General features: G+C 46.9%; 1 long non-coding RNA gene and 1 other non-coding gene across 2 annotated transcripts; one reads left to right on the top strand and one right to left on the bottom strand.

The window, feature by feature from the left end:
- Window positions 1-15,565: 15,565 nt before the first annotated feature.
- Window positions 15,566-20,198, bottom strand: LOC139185386 (uncharacterized). The gene is made up of 3 exons (XR_011569019.1): window positions 19,769-20,198; window positions 18,306-18,394; window positions 15,566-17,088 (listed from the first exon to the last, which is right to left on the bottom strand). It is a non-coding gene; the product is annotated as an uncharacterized lncRNA (long non-coding RNA).
- Window positions 18,544-18,616, top strand: TRNAW-CCA (transfer RNA tryptophan (anticodon CCA)). The gene has a single exon. It is a non-coding gene; the product is annotated as a tRNA-Trp (tRNA).
- Window positions 20,199-23,787: the final 3,589 nt, after the last annotated feature.

The raw sequence follows: 23,787 nt of genomic DNA, 5'->3' as shown, positions 1-23,787 counted from the left end.
AATGGCAGGGGGGAAAGTGTTTTGGCTGATGACAAACTTGAACTATCTGGAGCTAAACTGTCTTTGAAGGGAGAGTCTGAAGACCACCCTGATGTTGAGTGATTGCTTCCTCTATGGGCAGTGTGGGCCAGCCTGGCCATCAGAATCATCTTTGGCAGTTTCTGTTCTCCAATGATATCCTTAGGTGGCAATCTGAATTTGGGGACAGAGGGTCTGAGGTCGTTGTTAAAGAGGAGTAAGTTGGAGGTGCATCTCTTCAGAGCATCTCTTCGGTCTGCTGCTGCTGCTAAGTCACTTCAGTCGTGTCCAGCTCTGTGCGACGCCATAGATAGCAGCCCACCAGGCTCCCCCATCCCCGGGATTCTCCAGGCAAGAACACTGGAGTGGGTTGCCATTTCCTTCTCCAATGCATGAAAGTGAAAAGTGAAAGTGAAGCCACTCAGTCATGTCCGACCCTCAGCGACCCCATGGTCTGAGGGACTGCAGCCTTCCAGGCTCCTCTGTCCATAGGATTTTCCAGGCAAGAGTACTGGAGTAGGATGCCATTGCTCTTTGGTCTGGATGTGTCCAAATCACAGCAAAAGCCCCTCACACCCACACACCCCCCGCCTTCACTTCTGTCTTAAAAGTCGGGGGAAATCCTCCCCCGGGTCAGGTGTTCAGCTGAGTCTCCCTTGCAGTTGAGTACCTCCCTGGAGCAGTCTGGCCCAATTACAAGATGCCATTCTTCTCTGTCACTTGGGAGGTAGGCAAGAGAGCAGGGGAGAACTGGTGAAAAGACCCAGTCCTGCCAGTCCTCATGGAATGTTTGTAACTGGGTGTTACCAACTTGCACATGCTTCATCTGAGCCAGGTGAAATACCCATAGGAGCAGGCATAATCCCAGGGGTCTAGAAAAGGTCTAGGAACATAATCCCAGGGTCTAGTAACATTGCCCTGTAATATTCCCAAACATTATCAACTTTCTTTCATCCTTTCAGCACCAAGCCTTTTGGACAGCTCCAGGCAGACATTCAGGTTACCAAACAGGCTTTCTGCCCCCTATATTAACTCATTTTCAAGTTACCGAAAATCTGTTCCAGGTTTTCCAGGTGGCTCAGTGGTAAAGAATCTGCCTGACAATGCAGGAGATGCAAGAGATGAGGGTTCAATCCCTGGGTCAGGAAGATCCCCTGGAAGAGGAAATGGCAACCCACTCCAGTATTCTTGCCTGGGAAATCCCATAGACAGAGGAACGTGGTGGGCTACAGTCCATGAGGTCCAAAGGAGTTGGACATGACTTGGCAACGGAGCAGGCATGCAAGATCTATTCCTTCTCCCTTTCCCCAAGATTAAGGTAATCGGTTCTTCAGCAATCATAAATGGAGAAGAATCTCAAGTTCCCTGTCCTCCCCTTGCCAACATGCATTTCTCTCCCTCTTGCCCTACACCCAGTCCTCTTCCCCATCCTCCCACTCACACACTCCCAAGTAATGCTGCCACTTTTCTCCCCTGATGTGGGTTAAGGATTTCCAATAAGGACCAAGTATTTGAAGCTTAGCACTGCAGTCTCTGGAGGAGCCAGGCCAATTTCACACTAATCTAACCCATGAAGGGAGAGAGCATCGGAAGCAAAAATTACATCAAAGAGAAGTTAATGCTGAGAAGCAGGCGACATAAAAAGGAGCTGCTTTCAGTTTCAAATGACTACACCAATCTGGATTAAGAGATCAGCCTGCCGAATGCTTGTATCACCATTTCTGTGCCCGGGCACCAGGCAGAATGAAGTCTTGTCCTCAGGCACTTCTCTGAACGGGGGTCAGAGGAGAAAATAAAGCTTCCAGCTTACCTGCACCTTCAGTGAGATAGGCCATGCCCTGTGCTAGGCACTTCTGAGGGGAAAAAAGTTCAAGATATATAAGAAAAAAGACTAGAAAGAACCACACACTACTATACATAAAATAGATAATCAACAAGGACCTATTATATAGCACAAGGAACTCCACTCAATATTCTGTAACAACCTATAATGGAAAAGAATCTGAAAAAGAAGAGCTATAGGTATAACGGAATCACTTGGCTGTACACCTGAAAATAATACAACGTTGTAAACCACCTATCCTCCAATATAAAATAAAACATTTTTTTAAAAAGACTAGAAGGAAGCACACCAAAATGTTTGTTTTGGAGTGATTTTTTTTCCCTCTCTCTATTGCTCCACATGTTCTGTAATGAAGTTACATTATTTTCACAGTGACGGAAATAGAGTAGATGTTTAAACAGCAATGGAAACACAGTGTTTTTCTCTCCAGCTGGAATTTATATCTCCAGGTATTTTCCTTGGCACAGCACTTGACATAGTTATGCTTATATGTGAAAAAAAAAAAAAAAGCACTCTATAAAGGACCACACTGAGGTGGGCAGGGTGTGGTCAGTGACAGAGGGGAACTATAGGTTCCCTGACTAAGACAGAAGTGGCAACCGGAGAAGTTCTTAGCACTTTAATTTTCCCCCTTCTCATAGGATCTAGGGGCTCTGTGTTTTTGATTTCCCAGCACTTCACACAGAGCCTGACTGAATATCACTTATTAAATGAGCAAAAGAACGAATGAAAGGGAAACTAAAGATCTTTTCCATTTCATTTGACCACAGACAGAATTGCTCCAAAGTAGTCAATTTAAATCTATTCCCCACAAGGCCACGCGGCTCCCTCCCAAACACATAACCTGGTGCCCAGGACAGAATTCTTTTTTTGCCCTCAGATGCTCTCAGCCTGACAGAGTCCCTTGGGCAACCACTATGCCTGCCCCAGTGGGGTCCATCTGCCCTAATCTTCCCACCGTTGGGCTTCTTCCCACTCACTCCTTGAGCCTGAAGTCCACTGACCCCCAGGGGAATCACCCAGAGGGTGAAGTGGAAAGTCAGCAAGAGCCAGTGGACTCAGTCTGCCCGGCTCCCCAGGTGAAAAGCCGCCAAAGCCACGAGTCATCCCGTCTTAAGTAAGTGGACCTGAAGTGAGACCAGCCTGCTGCCCACCCCTCCTCCTGCCCACCCTCAGGCGGCAGCCTGACAAGTGTAAATCCCAGAATGAATGAAGGCGCCCGGCCTCGGGGAGCCGGTGTCTCCGCGCGCATCTCCGCGCTGATTGACTTGTCGCCTCTGTGAGGCTGACTCTATCAGCTCCTCGGCGCCTCCAATTCCAGGTGTGATTTAGTTTGGAGATGAGAGGTGACAGTTAACATTGGTACTCGTCACTGTAGATCAGACGCAGTCACGCTGTCTTCCCCCTCCTCTTCTCCCCGGCCCGCCCGGCCATCCTCCGAGGTGAGCGCACTGGCTCCCGCCGCGCCCACCCACCTCCCGGCCCGCTGGCGCGATCCGGATCCGCTGGCTCCCGCCTGACTCCTTTCCACCCTCTGCCCTCCCAAGGGTTTCCTCCAAGCCCGGGACCTTCCTGGAGTCTGACCCCCGGACGGCCCATATCCCCTGTCTACCCCGCGAAGCCTGAGAGGCTTTTTGGTTCTTTCACCTCCTCATCTTCTCTCTTTCCTGGTAACCCCAGCCTCTGGATGCCGTCCTTATCTGCTGGCATCATACTTATGACATCAAAGAGCCGGCCTGGCGCTCACAGCTAGACCATGGCGCTTTCCTGGGGATTGCAAACAATTTCACAGAACACCAACGTCAGACAAAGCCACTCCCTGGCCACGGTGAACCAGGGTGAAAACAAGACCACTTCAAGATCACGCCTGAACATAGATAAAAACAAGAACCTTATCCAAAGCACAAAATGACCAGCCGCCTCTCTAACCTAGCCAACAGGATGACTGCTGCTTCTTTACCAATCATAGCTTTAGCCTAGGTCTAGTCTTGTCTTCTGGATAAGATTCATAAAAATACCCCAATCATAGAATTAGCCCATCTTCCTGTCAGCAACTAACCCAGAGCACAGTCCCAATTCCTTGAAGCCTCCCCTGTATCACCTAGCCTGAGTCCAAATCCTCTAATAGTTTATTTCTAACACCTCCTTATCCAGACATCCTACAGTGCGCCATGGTGTGCACTCTGCATCATGGCAACAAGTTAGTATGTCCAACTTTGCTCAACTGCAGGTACATTCCTGAGGGCTTTGGCTGGGGGACGTTGGCACACACTTTGTATTTCCCCCATTCACAAACCTTGATGCAGAGGCCCAAGGACAGAAAGTGATGTGCGTGAGTGAGGGAAGTTGGCAGGAGTATGTTATGTGCTGGGTCAGCAGGGAGCAGGGTTCAAGTCAGAAGGAAAATGAAAAATGTGTAAGTCTTCCATTTCTCATATGGGTGTTTCAAAGCTCTCCACACTCCAGAGAAGTGAGGGATGCAAGCCCCATTTTTACAGCTGAGGAGACAGAGTTTGAGAGAGAATAATAATTTGCCAAAGCCACATAGTAAATGGCTGGGATTCTAACTCAGGTGTTATATTTGTGACTCTCCAAAATTCATAGGCAGTCGTAACCCCCAGTGTAATGGTATTTGAATGTGGGGACTTTGGGTTTAGATTTTGATGAAGTCATGAGGGTTGGGTCCACCCCATGATGGGATTAGTGTCCTTATAAGAAGAGAAAGATAAGCCAGAAAGCTCTCTCCCTTGTGAAGAGAAAGTGGCTCTCTACAAGCCAGGAATTGGGTTGCCACTAGGAACTGAATCCGTTAGCATCTTGATCTTGAATTTCCCAGCTTCCAGGGCAATGAGAAAGAAATGTCTGTTGTTTAAGCCACGAGGCCACTGTATTCTGTTACTGCAACCTGAGCAAACCAAGACATTAAGGTCTACATCATAGAAAGCCGTACTCCCAGGACTTCCCTGGTGGTCCAGTGGTTAAGAATCTGCCTGCCAAAGATGGGAACATGGGTTTGATCCCTGGTCTGGGAACTTAGATCCCACATGCTGTGGGGCAGTTAAGCCCATGTACCACAGCTCCTGAGCCTAAATGCCCTAGAACCTGTGCTCCAAAACAAAAGAAGCCACTGCAATGAGAAGCCCACGCACCACAGCTGCAGAGTAGCTCCCACTCGCCACAACTAGAGAAAGCCCACGTGCAGCAACGAGAAGCCTGTGCACCTCAAGGAAGACCCAGCACAGCCATGAATAAATCAATTAATAATAAATAAACAAGAAAGCCCCACTCCCTGGTAGAGTCCCCCCATTTTAGTATTAACGTTTAATTATAAAAGTAATACAGTAATAAATTATCATTGTAAAAAATATATATTGCTGCTAATGTTTGCCCAAGCTTAAGTCCTGATATCTTCTTGATCCTTCAGAGGTATTGCCATTAGCAGTTTGGGGTATAAACTTTCAGTTCTTTTTCTATGTACTTACATCCATATATAAATACCCATAGAAAATATATATCATTGTTTTGTGGTGTGACTTTATCTTTACAGAAAACCTTTCTACAGAAGCTTGTGCTCAGGGATTTTGCCCTTGATCTTGAACTTCCATGGTCACAGTTGCATCCCCAGGATCTAGAAGCGTGCCTGGCACATACTTGGTGCTCAGTAAACATTTGTTGGTTGGATAAATGGGTAAAAAATCATGGAACCTTAGAAAGCCTCCCATGTGAAGGCTCTGGAGCTACCGCATTCTATTCACCGCCTCCTGGCACTCCGAGGTGGGCGGGGCAGGATGTGGTTCTGTCCTCCGTGTGGCAATGCCCTGTTGGTGGACACTGTGGTTGTTCCTGGTTCGTCACTACCTGGTGCAGCAGTGGACAGTGTGCACTTCTCAGCTGGTGCACACGTGCACAGGTTTCTCTAGAATAGACGTGGCTCCGTGGGTCACAAGGAATGCAGGGTTTTAATTGTCTCTCCCAAACAGTCCTTTCCAAGAGGCTTTACAACTTATTCTCCCTCCAGCAGTATGTATGCCCGAATTCCTGATAATCCTTGATATTGCAAGCATGCGTGCTAAGTCGCTTCAGTTGTATCTGACTCTTTGCGACTCTGTGGACTGTAGCCCACCAGGCTCCTCTGTTCATGGGACTCTCCAGGCAAGAATACTGGAGTGGGTTGCCATGCCTTACCTTAATGGGATCTTCCAGATCCAGAAATTAAACCCATGTCTCTTATGTCTCCTGCATTGGTAGGTGAGTTCTTTACCACTAGGACACCTGGGAAGCCCCAATACTTGATATCATTACACTTGAAAATATTTACCTATTTAAAGGGTAGGAAATGGTACCTGCTTTTTTTTTTTCACATGATTACTTATACCAAAAGGTTCCTACTATAATTTCTGTGCAAGAAAAATAGAGAGAAAGAGGAATCCCAGAGTATATTCAGGGAAACCTAGTGAAATTATAATAGCTGACATTATTAAACACAGCTCTGTGTACATGCTAAATCCATACCTGGGAGGCAGACACATCTGAGTTTGAATCCTGGGAAAGCCCCATGCTAGCTGTGTGATCTCAAGGGAGTCACTTAGCCTTTCTTGGTCTTGGGCCTCCCTATCTGTTAAATGGGGGAAATAATGGTACCCACATTACAGGGTTGTAAGAAGAATTAAATGAGTTAACATTTGTCAAGTTCTTAACATGCCCGCCCATCACGCTGTATAAGTGGTCATTGGATAACTAAAAATGGATAGTTATCCACTGGATTACTAACATTAGAGTCTACATTTTTTTATATGTATTGATTCATTTCAGTCTCCCATCAGTTTTAATGAGGCAAAGACAATTGTTAATCTTGTTTCAAGGGCAGAGAGGTTGAGAAATTGGTCCAAGGTCACATAGGGCAGAGCTAGGACTTGAACCCAGATTTCCAGCACCACTTAACCACTGCACTGTATGTCAATGCTGGGAAAGGAAAGAGGCAGATTTTTCTTTTTGTGGGAGCTGTGAAAAGTGGAGGAAAACTCTGAAGTGTTGAGGAAGAGGCCACCGCAGCCTCCATCAGAGGACACCGCAGCCTCGTCCAGGGGAGCACTCTTCCCTCCATCCGGACTAGTTCTGGTCCAGAGTCCAAAACCTGTGTCCACACGCAGCCCCAGCACTTCCTCGATCTCTGAGCTCGGGCGAACCGCCCACCTGGAGAGCCTCCTGTATTCCTATGTCAAAGTGCCATCTGAACAGTCTTCCTAGGTGGCACTAGCAGTACAGAACCCATCTGCCAGTCCAGGAGACAAAATGCCAGCAGACTTCCCCTGAGGATTAAAAGCAATAATACCCACAAAAGCCCTGAGTCTGACAGAGGCCCAAGAAAACCTCATTGTCCTTCCTTCCTGGGGCTTTAGGGCCATTTCTCTATTCAACCTCTTCCTAATTCTCTCCCCTTGAGACTCACATCATCATGAGGGTGGACCAGTGACATTCCAGGGATGGGGTGCTGAGCACAGTCTGCTCCAGGTACCACAGTAAAGGGCTGCATTTTCATAAAGAATTTAAAGACACATCATTGAAAGTCAGCCTGCTTTTTATTATTAACATGCTCTAGTGATTTTAAACTATACCAGTGATAAAATCAGAGAAGGCAATGGCAACCCACTCCAGTACTCTTGCCTGGAAAATCCCATGGGCGGAGGAGCCTGGTAGGCTGCAGTCTGTGGGGTCGCTAAGAGTCGGACACGACTGAGTGACTTCACTTTCACGTTTCACTTTCATGCATTGGAGAAGAAAATGGCAACCCACTCCAGTGTTCTTGCCTGGAGAATCCCAGGGATGGGGGAGCCTGGTGGGCTGCTGTCTGTGGGATCGCACAGAGTCAGACACGACTGAAGTGACTTAGCAGCAGCAGCAGTGATAAAATACTCCTCCTTGGGGGAAAAAAAAAAAAAAAAAAAAACCTTTTGTTGATTTAAGTTCTAAATGCCTGCACTCAGGGTGAACCAGCTCCCTACCCAGCCCTTGGTACAACACTGGGCAGGAATTCTACTTGGTGCAGGAGCATCTGCTCCAATAATGAGTCTTCACCTGGACTTCTTTGGGGGAGGGTAGCAAGAGGCAAGGAGCCAAGGGAGCATGACTCTATGGACCACAGATGAGAGCCCTTTGCTGCTGCTGCTGCTAAGTCACTTCAGTCGTGTTCGACTCTGTGCAACCCCATAGACAGCAGCCCACCAGGCTCCCCCATCCCTGGGATTCTCCAGGCAAGAACACTGGAGTGGGTTGCCATTTCCTTCTCCAATGCATGAAAGTGAAAAGTGAAAGTGAAGTCACTCAGTTGTGTCAGACTCTTGGTGACCCCATGGACTGCAGCCTACCAGGTTCCTCAGCCCATGTGATTCTTGCTGCATAACAAACCATTTCAAAGCAACATGGCTTAAAACAAGCACCGTGTTAATGATTATGATACTGTGGGCTGGTTGGGCAGGGCTCAGCTGGGATGGCTTATCTCTGCTCCATGTGGTTCACCTGGGCTTGGTCTGTGGCTGGAATTTGGGCTGAAAGATACAAAGCCTTCCTCTCATGCCTGGCCCTTCAGTGGAGATGGCTGGGACACTGCAACTTTTCTTTACTCCTAATTTTTCATCTTCTAGACCCTTCTTTGCATGTGACTGTTCTAACAGTATGACCTAAACAGTTTTTACCCTGTGGCTCAGAACTCCAAGACAGTGAAAGTAGATGCTCTCAAGGGCCTCTTTGGACCTGAGCCTAGAACTTGTACAACCTTCCTTTGGCCACCAGTCATGGACCAGCCCAGGTTCAGTATGACAGGGAACTACACAGGAATGTCAATCAGAGAGGCTCAGTACCCCACCCAGCAAGGCACCATCTGGAAGCTGTGACTGTCCTGTAGTCAGGGAGTGGTTGAGCCTGGGTGACAGAGCTGTGCAGCTGAGGGTTTCCTCTGAAGACTTCTATAGCCCCACCCCAGGACACACTTACCTTACTCTGGGTAAGGCCTGGTCTCCCCAGGACCACCCCTCCCCCTAAATTCACCCGCTGGAATATCCCTTTCCTACCCCCATGAAAACTTACTCTCGGGATTGACGTGCCCTACTGACCTGTGCTGACATGTCATGCTGTGTGTGAATAAGCCCCGAGCAGTCCTGGGCCTGGCCCTCCCACCTCCCAGGAGGCCACAGCAGTCTTCTGGAGCAGTGAGTGAAAGTGTTAGTTGCTCAGTCATGTCCGACTCTATGCAACCCCATAGAGTAGCATGCCAGGCTCCTCTGTCCTTGGGATTCTCCAGGCAAGAATACTGGAGTGGGTAGCCATTCCCTTCTCCAGGGGAATTTTCCCTATCCAGGGATCGAACCCAGGTCTCCTGCATTGCAGGCGAACTCTTTACCATATGAGCCACCAAGTTCCTTGGTAAAACTCCAGGCACTTCAGCAAGTGGGTGCAGGAGAGGTTCCCGAGCAGGTGGGGGTGTGGTATCTCCTGGTTGCCTGTGTCCCTGACTGACTATATGCCAGTGGGAATTGCCCATTTGTCTGGAAAATTAGAGCCCCCTCAGTCCAGGCCATTCAGGGGAGTTTTCTGTTCATTACCTTCTCAGCTTGTTCTCTGGGTGCCATTCCTTAATCATTTCCTTCAGAGCTAACAGCAATCACTACCACACGGCAAGTACTGCTTCTCTGTCCCAGCCTTTGTGTTGAGGTCTTGGGGAACTGCCTCACTGCGTGGAGGGAGCTGCTATCTGAGGGGGTGGGGGAGCCCACTGATGCTCCTCCATCTCCTGTGCTCTGAGCCCAGGTGCGAGGCCCATTATCCAAGACCCCTTCCGGCAGGCCCTGCCAGTGCCTCTTAGCGTCTCGCCCTCCCCCTCTCTCTGAGCTGCACCCAAGTGTGTGTGTCTATTACAAGAAGGGGGAGAACAAGCCAGCAGTATGTCACAGGAGTAATAATTACATCCCCAACTCCCATCATGCCGTCTGCTGCTGACCTTTCACCCTTCCTCTCTTTTAATCACCCCCCAGCATCACTCACTCTGACAGAGCAGCAGCACGGGCCCTGTGACCTGTCAGCCCGGGGACATGACTTATAGGGCCTCGCAGGTGGACAAAGGGAAGGGAGATAGGCCACATAAATCTCCCTGGTGAATAAAGGAGAGTAATGGAGTGCGCTCCCCAAGCCCTCGATAGCAGACTTCCGTGGTCCTGTTATTCGGCGCAGAGTTTCGGTGATGAGGAAGTGGCCCCGGCTGACGTGTGGGTCCCAATCAACCTTGCCAAAGCCAGCAGCCTCTACAGGAGCCCCAATGTCACATCCACCCTGATGTCCCCGGAGGGGGCAGGACAGGGGAGGGCAGCTGGCTCCCAGGCTGGTTTATTGCATCTGCAAGTGGAGGAGTGCTTAGTTGCTCAGTCGTGTCTGACTCTTGTGACCCATAGCCTGTAGCCTGCCAGGCTCCTCTGTCCAGGGGATTCTCCAGGCCAGAATACTGGAGTGGGTTGCCATTTCCTTCTCCAGGGGATCTTCCTGACCCAAGGATTGAACCCAGGTCTCCTGCATTGCAGTCAGACTCTTTACTGACTGGGCTACAAGGGAAGCCTGCAAGTGGAGAGGAGGAAGGGAACCCACCTCAAGCCAAGCAGCCCCTGGCCTGGCTGCTCCTTGGGTGGTGGTCCCTAAGCTTGGTCAGGAGCTTCTTCCAGGAAGGGGAGAGGGCAGGAGCATCCACAGGCCTGGAGCTCGCTCTCTAGAGAGAGCCCGGAGTGGTGCCCCTTACCTGGTAAGAGGTTCCCTGGACAGAGAACATTGAGGGGGTGACTTGGCGGATTGTGTGCAGGATTCATCGGGATCCTTTCAAGCTTCACTAATTAGCATGAGAGAACCTGTTCTCACTAAGGCATCTGAGAAGGAATGGGTACCCAATGGCCTGGAACCCTGAGCTGGGCAGGAATATCCCCCTCCCACAGGCAAACCCTCGAGTGGGGATGAGTTGCTGATTCTGAAACTCACTCATTCATTACGACACCAGCCGCCTCTCAAGTCTTTCTTTACCTGTTCATTTCGCTGTGGGGCTGCAAGCTAGGGCCCATGGGTGTCTTTTGTTTAGTCTGGAGTTGTTTTATCAAATTAGAATTTGCAGTTCTTCAGACAGTACTGGCTCATTCCAGTCCACACTCCACAGACACCTGCCATCACACTTAATCATGGTTCCAGTCATCTACATCACCTGCCTCTTCCCTATAGATAGTTTGACCCCAAGGAACCCCCTGAAGCCCAGGCCTGATTCCTAGGTGGTCCCAGTCAGACCCTCCATCCTTCTTGAGGACAGTTTCTGCCTCACCTCCTACATCTGTCTGGAGAGCACATTAACTTCCTTGAACCTTTTATAGCTTTTACTGCATTTGAGACTCAGAATAACTCCCTGAGATGTCAAATGGCATCATCCCCATTTGGACAGCTGGAGAACATGAGTAAGAAGAGTAACTGGCTTGCTTTAGGCCACACAACTGGTCAATGAAAGACAGAGGAGGACCCAGAGATTTTTATTTCAGATGTCTTTTTTTCCACCAGACCATCAGTTCAGTTTAGTTCAGCCTCTCAGTTGTGTCCGACTCTTGGTGACCCTATGGACTTCAGTACACCAGGCTTCCATGTCCATCGTCAACTCCTGGAGCTTGCTCAAACTCATGTCCATCGGGTGAGTGATACCATCCAACCATCTCATCCTCTGTTGTCCTTCTCTTCCTGACTTCAATCTTTCCCAGCATCAGGGTCTTTTCTAAAGAGTCAGTTCTTCGCATTAGGTGGCCAAAGTATTGAAGCTTTGGCTTCAGCATGAATATTATTAGCATGAATATTATTCACCTTGCAATGAATATTAGGATTGATTTCCTTTAGGATTGACTGGTTTGATCTCCTTGCAGTCCAAGGGACTCTCAAGAGTCTTCTCTAACACCACAATTCAAAACATCAATTCTTTAGCATTCAGCTTCCTTTATGGTCCAACTCTCACATCTATACATGACTACTGGAAAAACCATAGCTTTCACTAGATGGACCTTTGTTGGCAAAGTACACCAGACCATAATTCTAATGAATTGTTGCCCCCACCACACTCAACTACACATTTATAGTTGGATCATCATATCTCAGACTGCAAGGGCTATTGGGTCCAATTCTCTACCTTTATGCACAAACAGCCTTCATGATAACTCCAACACAGAGAGTCCCACAGCCCCTGCTGACACCTTCTGGGGCCAAGGGACTCACCATCTCAGAGGGATGGTTTATTCCATCCTTGTGGAGTGTATTTGCCTTTAGAAAACTCTTTCTCATCTTCCTGGAGCCCAAATATGTGAGGTCCTCTTACCACCACCATGGACTCTTCTGCTGCTCTCAGTACCCACATGGAAGTGGCCCTCTCATTTGAAGGATTTGAAGACCCTTTGTCAGGTTCAACAGGCTCAGTTGCTGTATTGGTCAGGATCACAAGGGACAAAATACTGACCCTAAAGGGAATTTATTCATTCATGAAACTGGCACGATCCAGGATTAGGCATTAGGGGACCCAAGGGTACAAACAGTGTTTTGAGGTGCCTGTCCCCATTTCTCAGCTCTGCCTTCCTCTACACTGACATCGTTCTCAGGTAAGTGCTCCTGATATGGAGGCATCTGGGTAGACTCAGCCTAAATCCCACCAACTCAGTAAATGCCATGAAAAAGAGTTCCCCTTTCCCAAGAATTCCAGAAAAAGCCATGGGTAGGACTGTCTCTGACTGAGCTTGGGTCACATGTCCACCCATTAACCAGTCCCTGTGTCCAGGAAGATGGAGATCTCTGAATGGTCAGGCCCAGGTCATACACCCACCTCCGGGGATTGGCCCCACCTATATGACATGCCCAGTGAGTTGGGGGGAGTCCCTGAAGGAAAATCATGGAGCACTTTACAGAACATGGGAAGATGGAGATTGGCCCCCTGTAGTAGTCATGGTTTCAAGGCCTAGCCATCCTGCTCATTCTCTCTCTGTGCGTTCTCTGGTATGTTTCTTTCCTTGTGGGATGTAGTTCAGAGAGTAGAACTGAGTCTCCCACAGGTGGTATCATCTGTGAAAAGTGGGTTCCAAATGTGTCCTACCTGACTCCTGGACACTCCACTTCTATCAGACATGCAGGGTCCCATTCGGGACCACACTGCTGTTCTGGCCCCCTGCGCCTGCAGGCAACTAACACACCCCGGTCTTGTACTGCCCTTTGTCTGCCAACCTCCACCTCTTGGTTATCACAATGAGGATTTTAAAAACAAAGGAGTAACACCATTCAAGGCAAACCGTTCAATATCACAGTAATCCACGTCTATGCCCCAACCAGTAACGCTGAAGAAGCCGAAGTTCTATGAAGACCCACAAGATCTTTTAGAACTAACACCCAAAGAGGATGTCCTTTTCATTATAGGGGACTGGAATGCAAAAGTAGGAAGTCAAGAAACACCTGGAGTAACAGGCAAATTTGGCCTTGGAATACAGAATGAAGCAGGGCAAAGACTAATAGAGTTTTGCCAAGAAAATGCACTGGTCATAACAAACACCCTCTTCCAACAACACAAGAGAAGACTCTACACATGGACATCACCAGATGGTCAACACCAAAATCAGATTGATTATATTCTTTGCAGCCAAAGATGGAGAAGCTCTATACAGTCAGCAAAAACAAGACCAGGAGCTGACTGTGGCTCAGACCATGAACTCCTTATTGCCAAATTCAGACTTAAATTGAAGAAAGTAGGGAAAACCACTAGACCATTCAGGTATGGCCTAAATCAAATCCCTTATGATTATACAATGGAAGTGAGAAATAGATTTAAGGGCCTAGATCTGATAGATAGAGTGCCTGATGAACTATGGAATGAGGTTCGTGACATTGTACAGGAAACAGGGATCAAGACCATCCCCGTGGAAAAGAAATGCAAAAAAGCAAAATGGCTGTCTGGGGAGGCCTTACAAATAGCTGTGAAAAGAAGAGAAGCGAAAAGCAAAGGAGCAAAGGAAAGATATAAGCATCTAAATGCAGAGTTCCAAAGAGTAGCAAGAAGAGATTAGAAAGCCTTCTTCAGCGATCAATGCAAAGAAATAGAGGAAAATAACAGAATGGGAAAGGCTAGAGATCTCTTCAAGAAAATTAGAGATACCAAGGGAATATTTCATGCAAAGATGGGCACAATAAAGGACAGAAATGGTATGGACCTAACAGAAGCAGAAGATATTAAGAAGAGATGGCAAGAATACACAGAAGAACTGTACAAAAAAGATCTTCACAACCCAGATAATCATGATGGTGTGATCACTGACCTAGAGCCAGACATCCTGGAATGTGAAGTCAAGTGGGCCTTAGAAAGCATCACTACGAACAAAGCTAGTGGAGGTGATGGAATTCCAGTTGAGCTATTTCAAATTCTGAAAGATGATGCCATGAAAGTGCTGCACTCAATATGCCAGCAAATTTGGAAAACTCAGCAGTGGCCACAGGACTGGAAAAGGTCAGTTTTCATTCCAATCCCAAAGAAAGGCAATGCCAAAGAATGCTCAAACTACTGCACAATTGCACTCATCTCACATGCTAGTAAAGTAATGCTCAAAATTCTCCAAGCCAGGCTTCAGCAATATGTAAACCGTGAACTTTCAGATGTTCAAGCTGGTTTTAGAAAAGGCAGAGGAACCAGAGATCAAATTGCCAACATCTGCTGGATCGTGGAAAAAGCAAGAGAGTTCCAGAAAAACATCTATTTCTGCTTTATTGACTATGCCAAAGCCTTTGACTGTGTGGATCACAATAAACTGTGGAAAATTCTGAAAGAGATGGGAATACCAGATCACCTGATCTGCCTCTTGAGAAACATGTATGCAGGTCAGGAAGCAACAGTTAGAACTGGACATGGAACAACAGACTGGTTCCAAATAGGAAAAGGAGTACGTCAAGGCTGTATATTGTCACCCTGTTTATTTAACTTATATGCAGAGTACATCATGAGAAACGCTGGACTGAAAGAAATACAAGCTGGAATCAAGATTGCCGGGAGAAATATCAATAACCTCAGATATGCAGATGACACCACCCTTATGGCAGAAAGTGAAGAGGAACTCAAAAGCCTCTTGATGAAAGTGAAAGAGGAGAGTGAAAAAGTTGGCTTAAAGCTCAACATTCAGAAAACTAAGATCATGGCATCTGGTCCCATCACTTCATGGCAAATAGATGGGGAAACAGTGGAAACAGTGTCAGACTTTATTTTTCTGGGCTCCAAAATCACTGCAGATGGTGATTGCAGCCATGAAATTAAAAGACGCTTACTCCTTGGAAGGAAAGTTATGACCAACCTAGATAGCATATTCAAAAGCAGAGACATTACTTTGCCAACAAAGGTCTGACTAGTCAAGGCTATGGTTTTTCCTGTGGTCATGTGTGGATGTGAGAGTTGGACTGTGAAGAAAGCTAAGCGCCGAAGAATTGATGCTTTTGAACTGTGGTGTTGGAGAAGACTCTTGAGAGTCCCTTGGACTGCAAGGAGATCCAACCAGTCCATTCTGAAGGAGATCAGCCCTGGGATTTCTTTGGAAGGAATGATGCTAAAGCTGAAACTCCAGTACTTTGGCCACCTCATGTGAAGAGTTGACTCATTGGAAAAGACTCTGATGCTAGGAGGGATTGGGGGCAGGAGGAGAAGGGGACGACAGAGAATGCAATGGCTGGGTGGCATCACTGACTCGATGGACGTGAGTCTCGGTGAACTCCGGGAGTTGGTGATGGACAGAGAGGCCTGGCGTGCTGCGATTCATGGGGTCGCAAAGAGTCGGACACGACTGAGCGACTGAACTGAACTGAACTGAACACTATTCAATTAAGCTTAATCATTTCAGCCTCATCATTGCAGTTCATTGGAATCATTTAACAAAAGTTAGTTCTGGCAGTCTGAAACTCTGGTCATATGTTTTTTTATTCTAGTCCCTGTCATATAAAGCTTAGTAGGACAGGATTGAGAGCACAGCCCTATGGCCTCCCTCTAGAGACTTCATCCAGCCTGATCAGTTCAATGATTAGAGCTCTTTAGTGAGACTAACAATAGAACCAATCTCAAAAGATTGTCATGATGATTAAATGAGCTAATATTTGTAAAGCCCTTAGAACAGGACCTAGCACATGGTGAGTAATATGAAGGTGTTGGCTAAACAGACAGCTTGGCCTTGATTAATCAAGAGATATGAACTAGAGCTGTGCTATTATTCAACCCCCATTTTCTGTACCAGGCCCCACGCCTCTTGTGATAGGTTTTATCAAATGCCTTGACATACAAGAATGATATCTCTGCCTTTCCCCTCATCGGTATTATAAAACACAGAAAGTGAGGTTTGGCTGGTATAAACAATGATGACCCCTTGTGACCCACATTCCTTTCTATGAGCTCCAAATCCATCTACTTGATAAGTGTAGTGTTCTAAAACTGGGGACTATCAATCTTTCTGATCAAGAATGTGTGGTACCACCTATTGGAAATTTTGGACAACATGGTATTAGTGTCTCTGTGCTTGGAGTCAAAGTTATACTCAATCAAGAAGAGTAAATTCAGTTTCCTTGAGACCCGAAAAAACAATCCCCAAAGTCAGGACCCTGCCCTTGATCACTCACCAAACCAAGCTAAGCAATAAAGGAAGGTACTTGGATCAGTTAAAAATGCTGTGACCCACAAGTAACAGAACACACAGACACCACAGCTTGATCGTAAGGATTGGTCTAACCAAGAAGTTCAGAGGTGGCAGGTCTCAGGACTGGTTGAGCATTGGTTAACCGCGTATTGAGAACCCAGACGCTCTCTGTTCAGTTCTGCCATCCTTAGCTTTTGATGCCTCATAGTTAGAAGGCAATGGCACCCCACTCCAGTACTCTTGCATGGAGAATCCCATGGACAGAGGAGCCTGGTGGGCTGCAGTCCATGGGGTCGCTAAGAGTCGGACACGACTGAGCGATTTCACTTTCACTTTCATGCATTGGAGAAGGAAATGGCAACCCACTCCAGTGTTCTTGCCTTGAGAATCCCAGGGACAGGGGAGCCTGGTGGGCTGCCATCTATGGGGTCGCACAGAGTCGGACATGACTGAAGTGACTTACCAGCAGCAGCTGAAGCTCCAGATATCATGGCCTTCAAAGAGGCACAAAGACAGTAGATTCTCTTCCTTTTCCTATGGGGTAATAAAATATATTAGTTACATGGTTTTCCCTAGCTACAAGTAAGGCTAGGAACTGGAGTATCTATATTGTACAGAGAGTGATGGCAAGGGATAAGTGGGTTAGGAATGGCTGCTGGGTAGCCAATAAACAAGGCCTACCATGACTTTCTAAGCAGGATGATAGCCCTATTTATCCACCACCACACCCCAGAGCCCCTGGAGGAGGGCATGGCAACCCATTCCAGTGTTCTTGCCTTGAGAATCCCCATGGACAGAGGAGCCTGCAGGGCTGCAGTCCATGGGGTCACAAAGAGTCAGACACGACTGAGCAACTAAGCACGGCACAGCACCCCCTAGACCATATGTTAGCACTGGAAGTAACCTTCAATTCGTCTTGTCCAACTTCATCTGGCTACGATAAAACAGAGGCCCAAAGAGAAAAAGACTTGTCCAAGGTCACACAGCTAGTTAGTAACTAGTTAGTAGCTGAACAGTGTTTTTATACATAAATGAGGATAATAATGTTTTAGTCAAGGCTAGACTCTCTCTCAAAGAGAGAGAGAGTTAGGCTCGTGTAATTCTGAGAGTTGACAGTCTGAAATCTATAGGGCAGGCCAGCAGCCTGGAAATTCAGCTAAGAGTTGATGTTGCAGTTTTGAATTCCAGCTTTTAAGGAGGGCAGCAGGCTGGAAATTCAGGCAGGATCTCTATGTTGCAGTCTTGAGAATTCCTTCAGGAAATTTCGGTCTTGAGATGTTCAACTGATTAGATGTGGCCCATCCACATCGTAGAGGGTAATCTGCTTTACTCAAAGTCTAAGTGCTAATTATATCTTAAAAAATACCTTCACAGCAACATCTAGACTGGTACTTACCCAAACAACTGGCTGCCAGAGCCTCACCAAGTTGGCACATAAATCAATCATCACACAGTAGCATCTATCCCATAAGGTTGTTATGATGATTAAATGAGTTAATACTTATAAAGCTCTTAGACGTACAGAGTCAGTACTTGAAACTGCGCTAAATAAATAGATGTGTAAATGAACAAACAAACAACTGGGACTTGCACCCAGGTCTTCTAGTACCATGGTTTTCAAACTGTGTTTCCACACTGAAGCCACACGCACAGGGGCATCAGGATGCTATAAACCTTCCCAGCAAACAGTCAGCATCTGCCAGTGTGGAGGAAATGCTTGCTATCTGCCAAACACGACGTGAATGACCAACCTGAGGTAGTTCACATCTTCAGCGCTGGCTCATACTACATTCTTTACAGTGGTCGCAAGAGGTTCAAGAAGCTGGATTTTCAGTGGTTGCTACAATAAAAGTCAAAGCAGAACTGGTCAATCTTATTCCAAAGTCTGAGAAGATGTGCGGTGTCCAACAGGCACATATATCCCATCAGTATGTGATTACAGTTAACAATGAAATAAAATCTTTTTAAGTTTACGTTTATGTCAGGACTTCCCTGGTGGTCCAGCGGCTAAGACTCTAGGCTTCCAATGCAGGGGGCCCAGGTTCGATCCCTGGTCAGGGAACTAGATCCCATGTGCCTCAACTAAGAGTCAGCATGGCACAGCTAAAGATCCTGCATGCTACAATGCAGATGGAAGACCCCACATGCCACAGCTAAGACCAGGCTCAGCCAAATAAATTACAATAACTTTTAACATTTAAGTTTGTGTGTGCCTTTTTTTTTTTTCCCAAATGGCTAATCAGTTGTGAAAACACAAATGTTTCAGCTATTTAGACCTAACTACTTAAGAAAAACAACTTTTAGGTATTTCTTTTGACCCAGGGGTATCGCCAAAAAAAAAAAAAAAAAGATCGAGACCCTAAGAGTATAGTGAACCAAGAATGTTTAGGAAACTTTGTTCCTTCTATTTCATTACATTTCTCATGATTGCGCCTAATACTTGTCCACCTCAAACATCCTGAAAGACAGCAGGAAGGGTAAGGAGTTTGGCAAGGCTTCATTTACTCAGTGACTGAAAAAAGCCCTGGGTGGGGGCGTTCCAGGTAAAACCAGGAGCCTGGCAGGTGGGCCAATGGGTCGCCCTGTCTGGCCCTAGAGACAAACCCAAACCGCAGCCCTCTTTTCCTCTGGGGCAGCATCTGGATGCTAAGCCTTGTTCCCCCATCCCCACCTCCGCCAGCCCCCACCGCCAGAGTGAGGCTCAGCTGAATGGCTTCGTTCTTGCTAGAAAGGGCACTGCCATGCAGTCCTGGGGCAAGGGAGGGGAGAGAAGACCCTCCCTAGCCTCCCCAGCTGGGCGGGTACCTTGGAAGAGCCGCAGTGCACAGCACCCCTGCCCTCCCCCCATCTGCTGTTTAACGATGATGGAAGCTGCTGTCAGTGCGCAGCGACAGTAATAAACACTCTTCTTAATAACACAGGGTGTACCTCTTATTAAAATGAATGGACTCCCACAGCGCAGCCTGGGGCTGCACGGCTGGCAGCCAGCCGGGGATGGCAGCCCTCAACTGGAGCAGTTTATCTGCTGTAATTACTGGCAGGACAACACAGTGGGGGCTTCTGGGGGCAGGTTGGGAGTGGGTCCAGGCCTAGACTCAGCTTAGAGTTACAATCACACATTTGGAGATACCCCACACAGACCTCACACCCAAAAGCCCACCTTTCCACGTCCAGGGGTATAAAGACACACCTATCCAGAGTCACATGCACACACCTGGAGTTGACACAGGAACGCTTTGATGGGATCTGTGTGCCGACATGGTAAAAGGCAGCAAGAGGGACGGCCGTGTTCTCAGGGGTGGCCCGATACCTCAGGGATGGGTGAGAAATGCGTGCTGTGCTTAGTCGCTCAGTCATGCACAAGTCTTTGCAACCCCACGGACCACAGCCCTGGCAGGCTCCTCTGTCCATGGGGAGTCTCCAGGCAAGAATACTGGAGTGGGTGGCCATGCCCTCCTCCAGGGTGAGAAATAGGGCTCTGCAAATAAATAAAGCTCAGGGATCACCCACAGAACTTCAAGGGGTGCAGGAACCAGGTGGTAAGCTGCTTGGCAATGCTCGGGATCAGAGAGATCTACAGAGAACTCCGGGCCTATGACATCACAGTAACATGGGCATGTGCTCTTATGGCACCACGGGAGGCACTTAACAGAATTAGAATTGACCATTTTAAGATTCGTTACTTAAGAGTGCTAAAGGAATGTGTGACTGGACGAGTGAGTGAATTAGTGAAGTAAACACAAGTTCTGCAGGGAATGTGATGAGCGTGAGGACTTTTCTGGGCACACGTACACAGACGCACATGTGAACACACACTCAGGCACAGACACACACACAGAGGCACACAGACACATACACATGTAGATGGACACACACACGGGAACATACAGTCACACATGCACACACCTGCAGACACACACACGTTCACAACTCATATCTGACACGCCCCTTTTTTTGGCTCAACCAGTGCTAGAAACATCAGTCAGTGCTAGAAACACACACTGTCAGCTCAGGAAGGTGACCTCAGACCCACCATGAGAGACTCTGCTTTTTAAGATATTTTCCTTTTGAGAAGTGAGAGAAAGGTGTTCTGTGAAGACCCAAGAGAAGGTGAGACAAAGGGACTTGGGGACCCACAGCATTCCTTCCTTGCAGCCCCCAGTTCAGCCCAGCCTGCCCGTGATGCAACTGAAGCCCCATCAAGCAGAGGCCTCGCCCTTCCTTCCACTGAGCCGTGTTGCCCTGTTTTTACAGGGACCTAGACGCCCCTCCAGGACTCTCCACAAGGAGGGGTCTTCCCACAAGGTGAGTGAGTGAGTGTGTGTGTGAAAGTCACTCAGTCAAGTCCAACTGTATAGTCCATGGAATTCTCCAGGCCAGAATACTGGAGTGGGTAGCCTTTCCCTTCTCCAGGGGATCTTCCCAACCCAGGGATGGAACCCAGGTCTCCCGCATCGCAGGCGGATTCTTTGCCAGCTGAGCCGTAAGGGAAGCCTCCCACAAGGTAGTGGTTTCCAACTCCATTCCTCCCCGGCCTTTGCAGGGGTTCCACTGGAGGAGGCCGTGGGGAAACTGAGAGAGAGAGAGAGATGGAGGGACAGAGTGAGGCAGGGACGGCACGTGTCTGTAGGTGGGTGTGCATGCTCGAGGAGGACCAGAATTTCTACTCCCCAGGAGGAGCGAGCGAATCTCCTTTTCCATCCTAGTATGAGGCTACACAAAAGAATTTGCCCAAAGGGCTCCATTCTTTACAAATATACAGAAATTGAAAACCACCAAACTAGCCTGGGAACAACTGTATCTTGCTTATCTCAGTTCAAGCTGGACCTCAGAAGCCATGGAGATGAAGCTTTAACCCATGAGATGCTGATAAAATCAGTCATTTCCGGCTTCTACCAAGCATTTCCTCTGGGCCAGGCCTGGCTGTGCACTTTAGAGAGGCCATCTCATCTAATTCCCACATCAACCCTGTCATCATCTCCACTTCATAAAGAAACAAGCAGATAGGAAGTAACAGTAGCAGGATTCACTCCCAGGCTGCCTGGTCCCAGAACTCAGGTTCTCCATCAGTGTACAGCACTGCCTTTGGAGGTAGCAAGTACGTGAACTTGACCTCAGGAACCAACACTGCAACCCTCAGCATTTTCCAGCTTCTTGGAAGTGATTCCTCACAAATGAGATGCTAGGTGGGAGGCAGCCTCTCACACTAGCCTCCTACAGGTGATCGTGGCTGCTGTAGGGGAGCTGTTCCTACACCTTATAGCCACGGGAGTTCACTGCTTCTGGATTTGGACGACTAGCTTGTATCTGGCCAACTCCAGCTTCCAAGAATAACTACTAAACCTGGACTTAAAAACAATACATACAATCACGGGTGACCCTTGGGAACATTAGACCAAGTGAAATAAACGAGTCACAAACAGAAAACACTGCAGCAGCTTTTCTGATCACAACTGTGCGAAACTAGAAATCGATGGTAAGGAGGAAACTAGAAAAGCCACACACGTGGAGATTAAACACCATGCTAGTGAATGACTACTGGGTTACCATTTCCTTCTCCAGGGGATCGTTCCGACTCAGGGATTGAACCTGGCTCTCCCTCTTTGCAGGCAGACTCTTTACCGACTAAGCTACAAGGGAAGCCCTTAATGGGTCAATAAAGAAATTAAAAAATACCTTGAGGCAAATGAAAACAGAAATACAACCTACCAAAACTTATGGAATGCAGTTATAAGAGGAAAGTTAATAGAAATAAAAATGCTTACTTGAAACAAGAAAAATCTCAACCTAACTTTATACAAGGAACCAGAAAAAGAACAAATGAAGCCCAAAGTTAGTAGAGTAAATAAACAAGATCAGAGCAGAAATAAAAAAGAATAAAGAGGAAAAATATAAGATCAATAAAACTAAGAGCTGTTTCTTTAAAAAGTTCAATAAAATTGACAAAACTTTAGACTCACTCAGAAAAAAAGAGAAAGGACTCAAAACCAGAAATGAAAGAGGTAACATTACAATTGTTACCACAGACATAGATGATGATCTGCAAGCAATTTTATGCCAACAGATTGGATGACCTAGAAGAAATGGATACATTCTTAGAAACATAAAGCCTTCCAAGACTGAATCAAGAAATAGGAAATCTGAATAAACAAACTACTGGCATGAAGATTGACTCAGTAATCAAAATCCTCCCAATAAACAGAAGTCCAGAACCAGGCAGCTTTGTGGTGAATTCCATCAAAGAGTCGAGAAGAATTAATGCCAATCCTTGTCAAACTCTTCCAAAAGATAGAACAAGAAGGGACACTTACCAATCATTTTATGAGGCCAGCATTATCCAGACGCAGAAACCAGAAAAAGATACCTCAAGAAAAGAAAGTCACAGGCCAACATCCTTGATGAATAGGCTTCCCAGGTGACTCAATGATAAAAAATCCACCTGCCAATGCGAGAGACACAAATTTGATCCCTGGGTTGGGAAGACCCCCTGGAGAAGGAAATGGCAACCAACTTCAGTATTCTTGCCCAGAGAATCCCATGGACAGAGGAGCCTGGCAGGCTGCAGTCCCTGGGGCTACAAAAGAGTCAGACATGACTTAGCAACTAAACAACAGTCCCTGATGAATAAAGATGGAAAAATTCTCAATAAAATATTAGCAAACCTAATTCAACAATATATTTTAAGGATCATCACCTCAATCAAATGACATTTATTCCAGGAATACAAAGACGGTCCAACATATATACACACATTATTAATATTATTATGAATATTATTCAGCCAGAAGAAGAATGAAATGTTAACATTTGCAACAACAGGATGGACCCTGATGGCATTATGATAAGGAAAGTGAGTCAGACAAAGACAATACACTCTCAATTATATGTGGAATCCAAAAGAAAAAACCAAGCTCATAGATGCAGAGAACAGACTGGTGGTTGTCAGAGGTGGGGGAGCATGAAAGGGGCAAAAGGAGTCAAAATGTATAAACTTCCAGTTAGAAAACAAGTCGTGGGGAGGTTGATATACAGCCGAGCGACTATAGTAAATAATACTGTATTATACATTTGCAAGTTGCAAAGAGAGTAAATCTTAAAATATCTCAGCACAAGAAGAAAATCTGTAACTGTGTATGATATGGAAATTAACCAAACTTGATTGTCGTGATCATTTCACAGCACATACAAATATTAAATCATTATGCTGTGCATCTGAAACTAATATAAAATTGT

This window comes from Bos indicus, chromosome 10 (assembly GCF_029378745.1).
Source record: "Bos indicus isolate NIAB-ARS_2022 breed Sahiwal x Tharparkar chromosome 10, NIAB-ARS_B.indTharparkar_mat_pri_1.0, whole genome shotgun sequence".
In the NCBI taxonomy this organism is placed as follows: Eukaryota; Metazoa; Chordata; class Mammalia; order Artiodactyla; family Bovidae; genus Bos; species Bos indicus.
The sequence above is the reverse complement of the archived record's forward strand: the minus strand, read 5'-3'. Positions and strand labels throughout refer to the sequence as shown.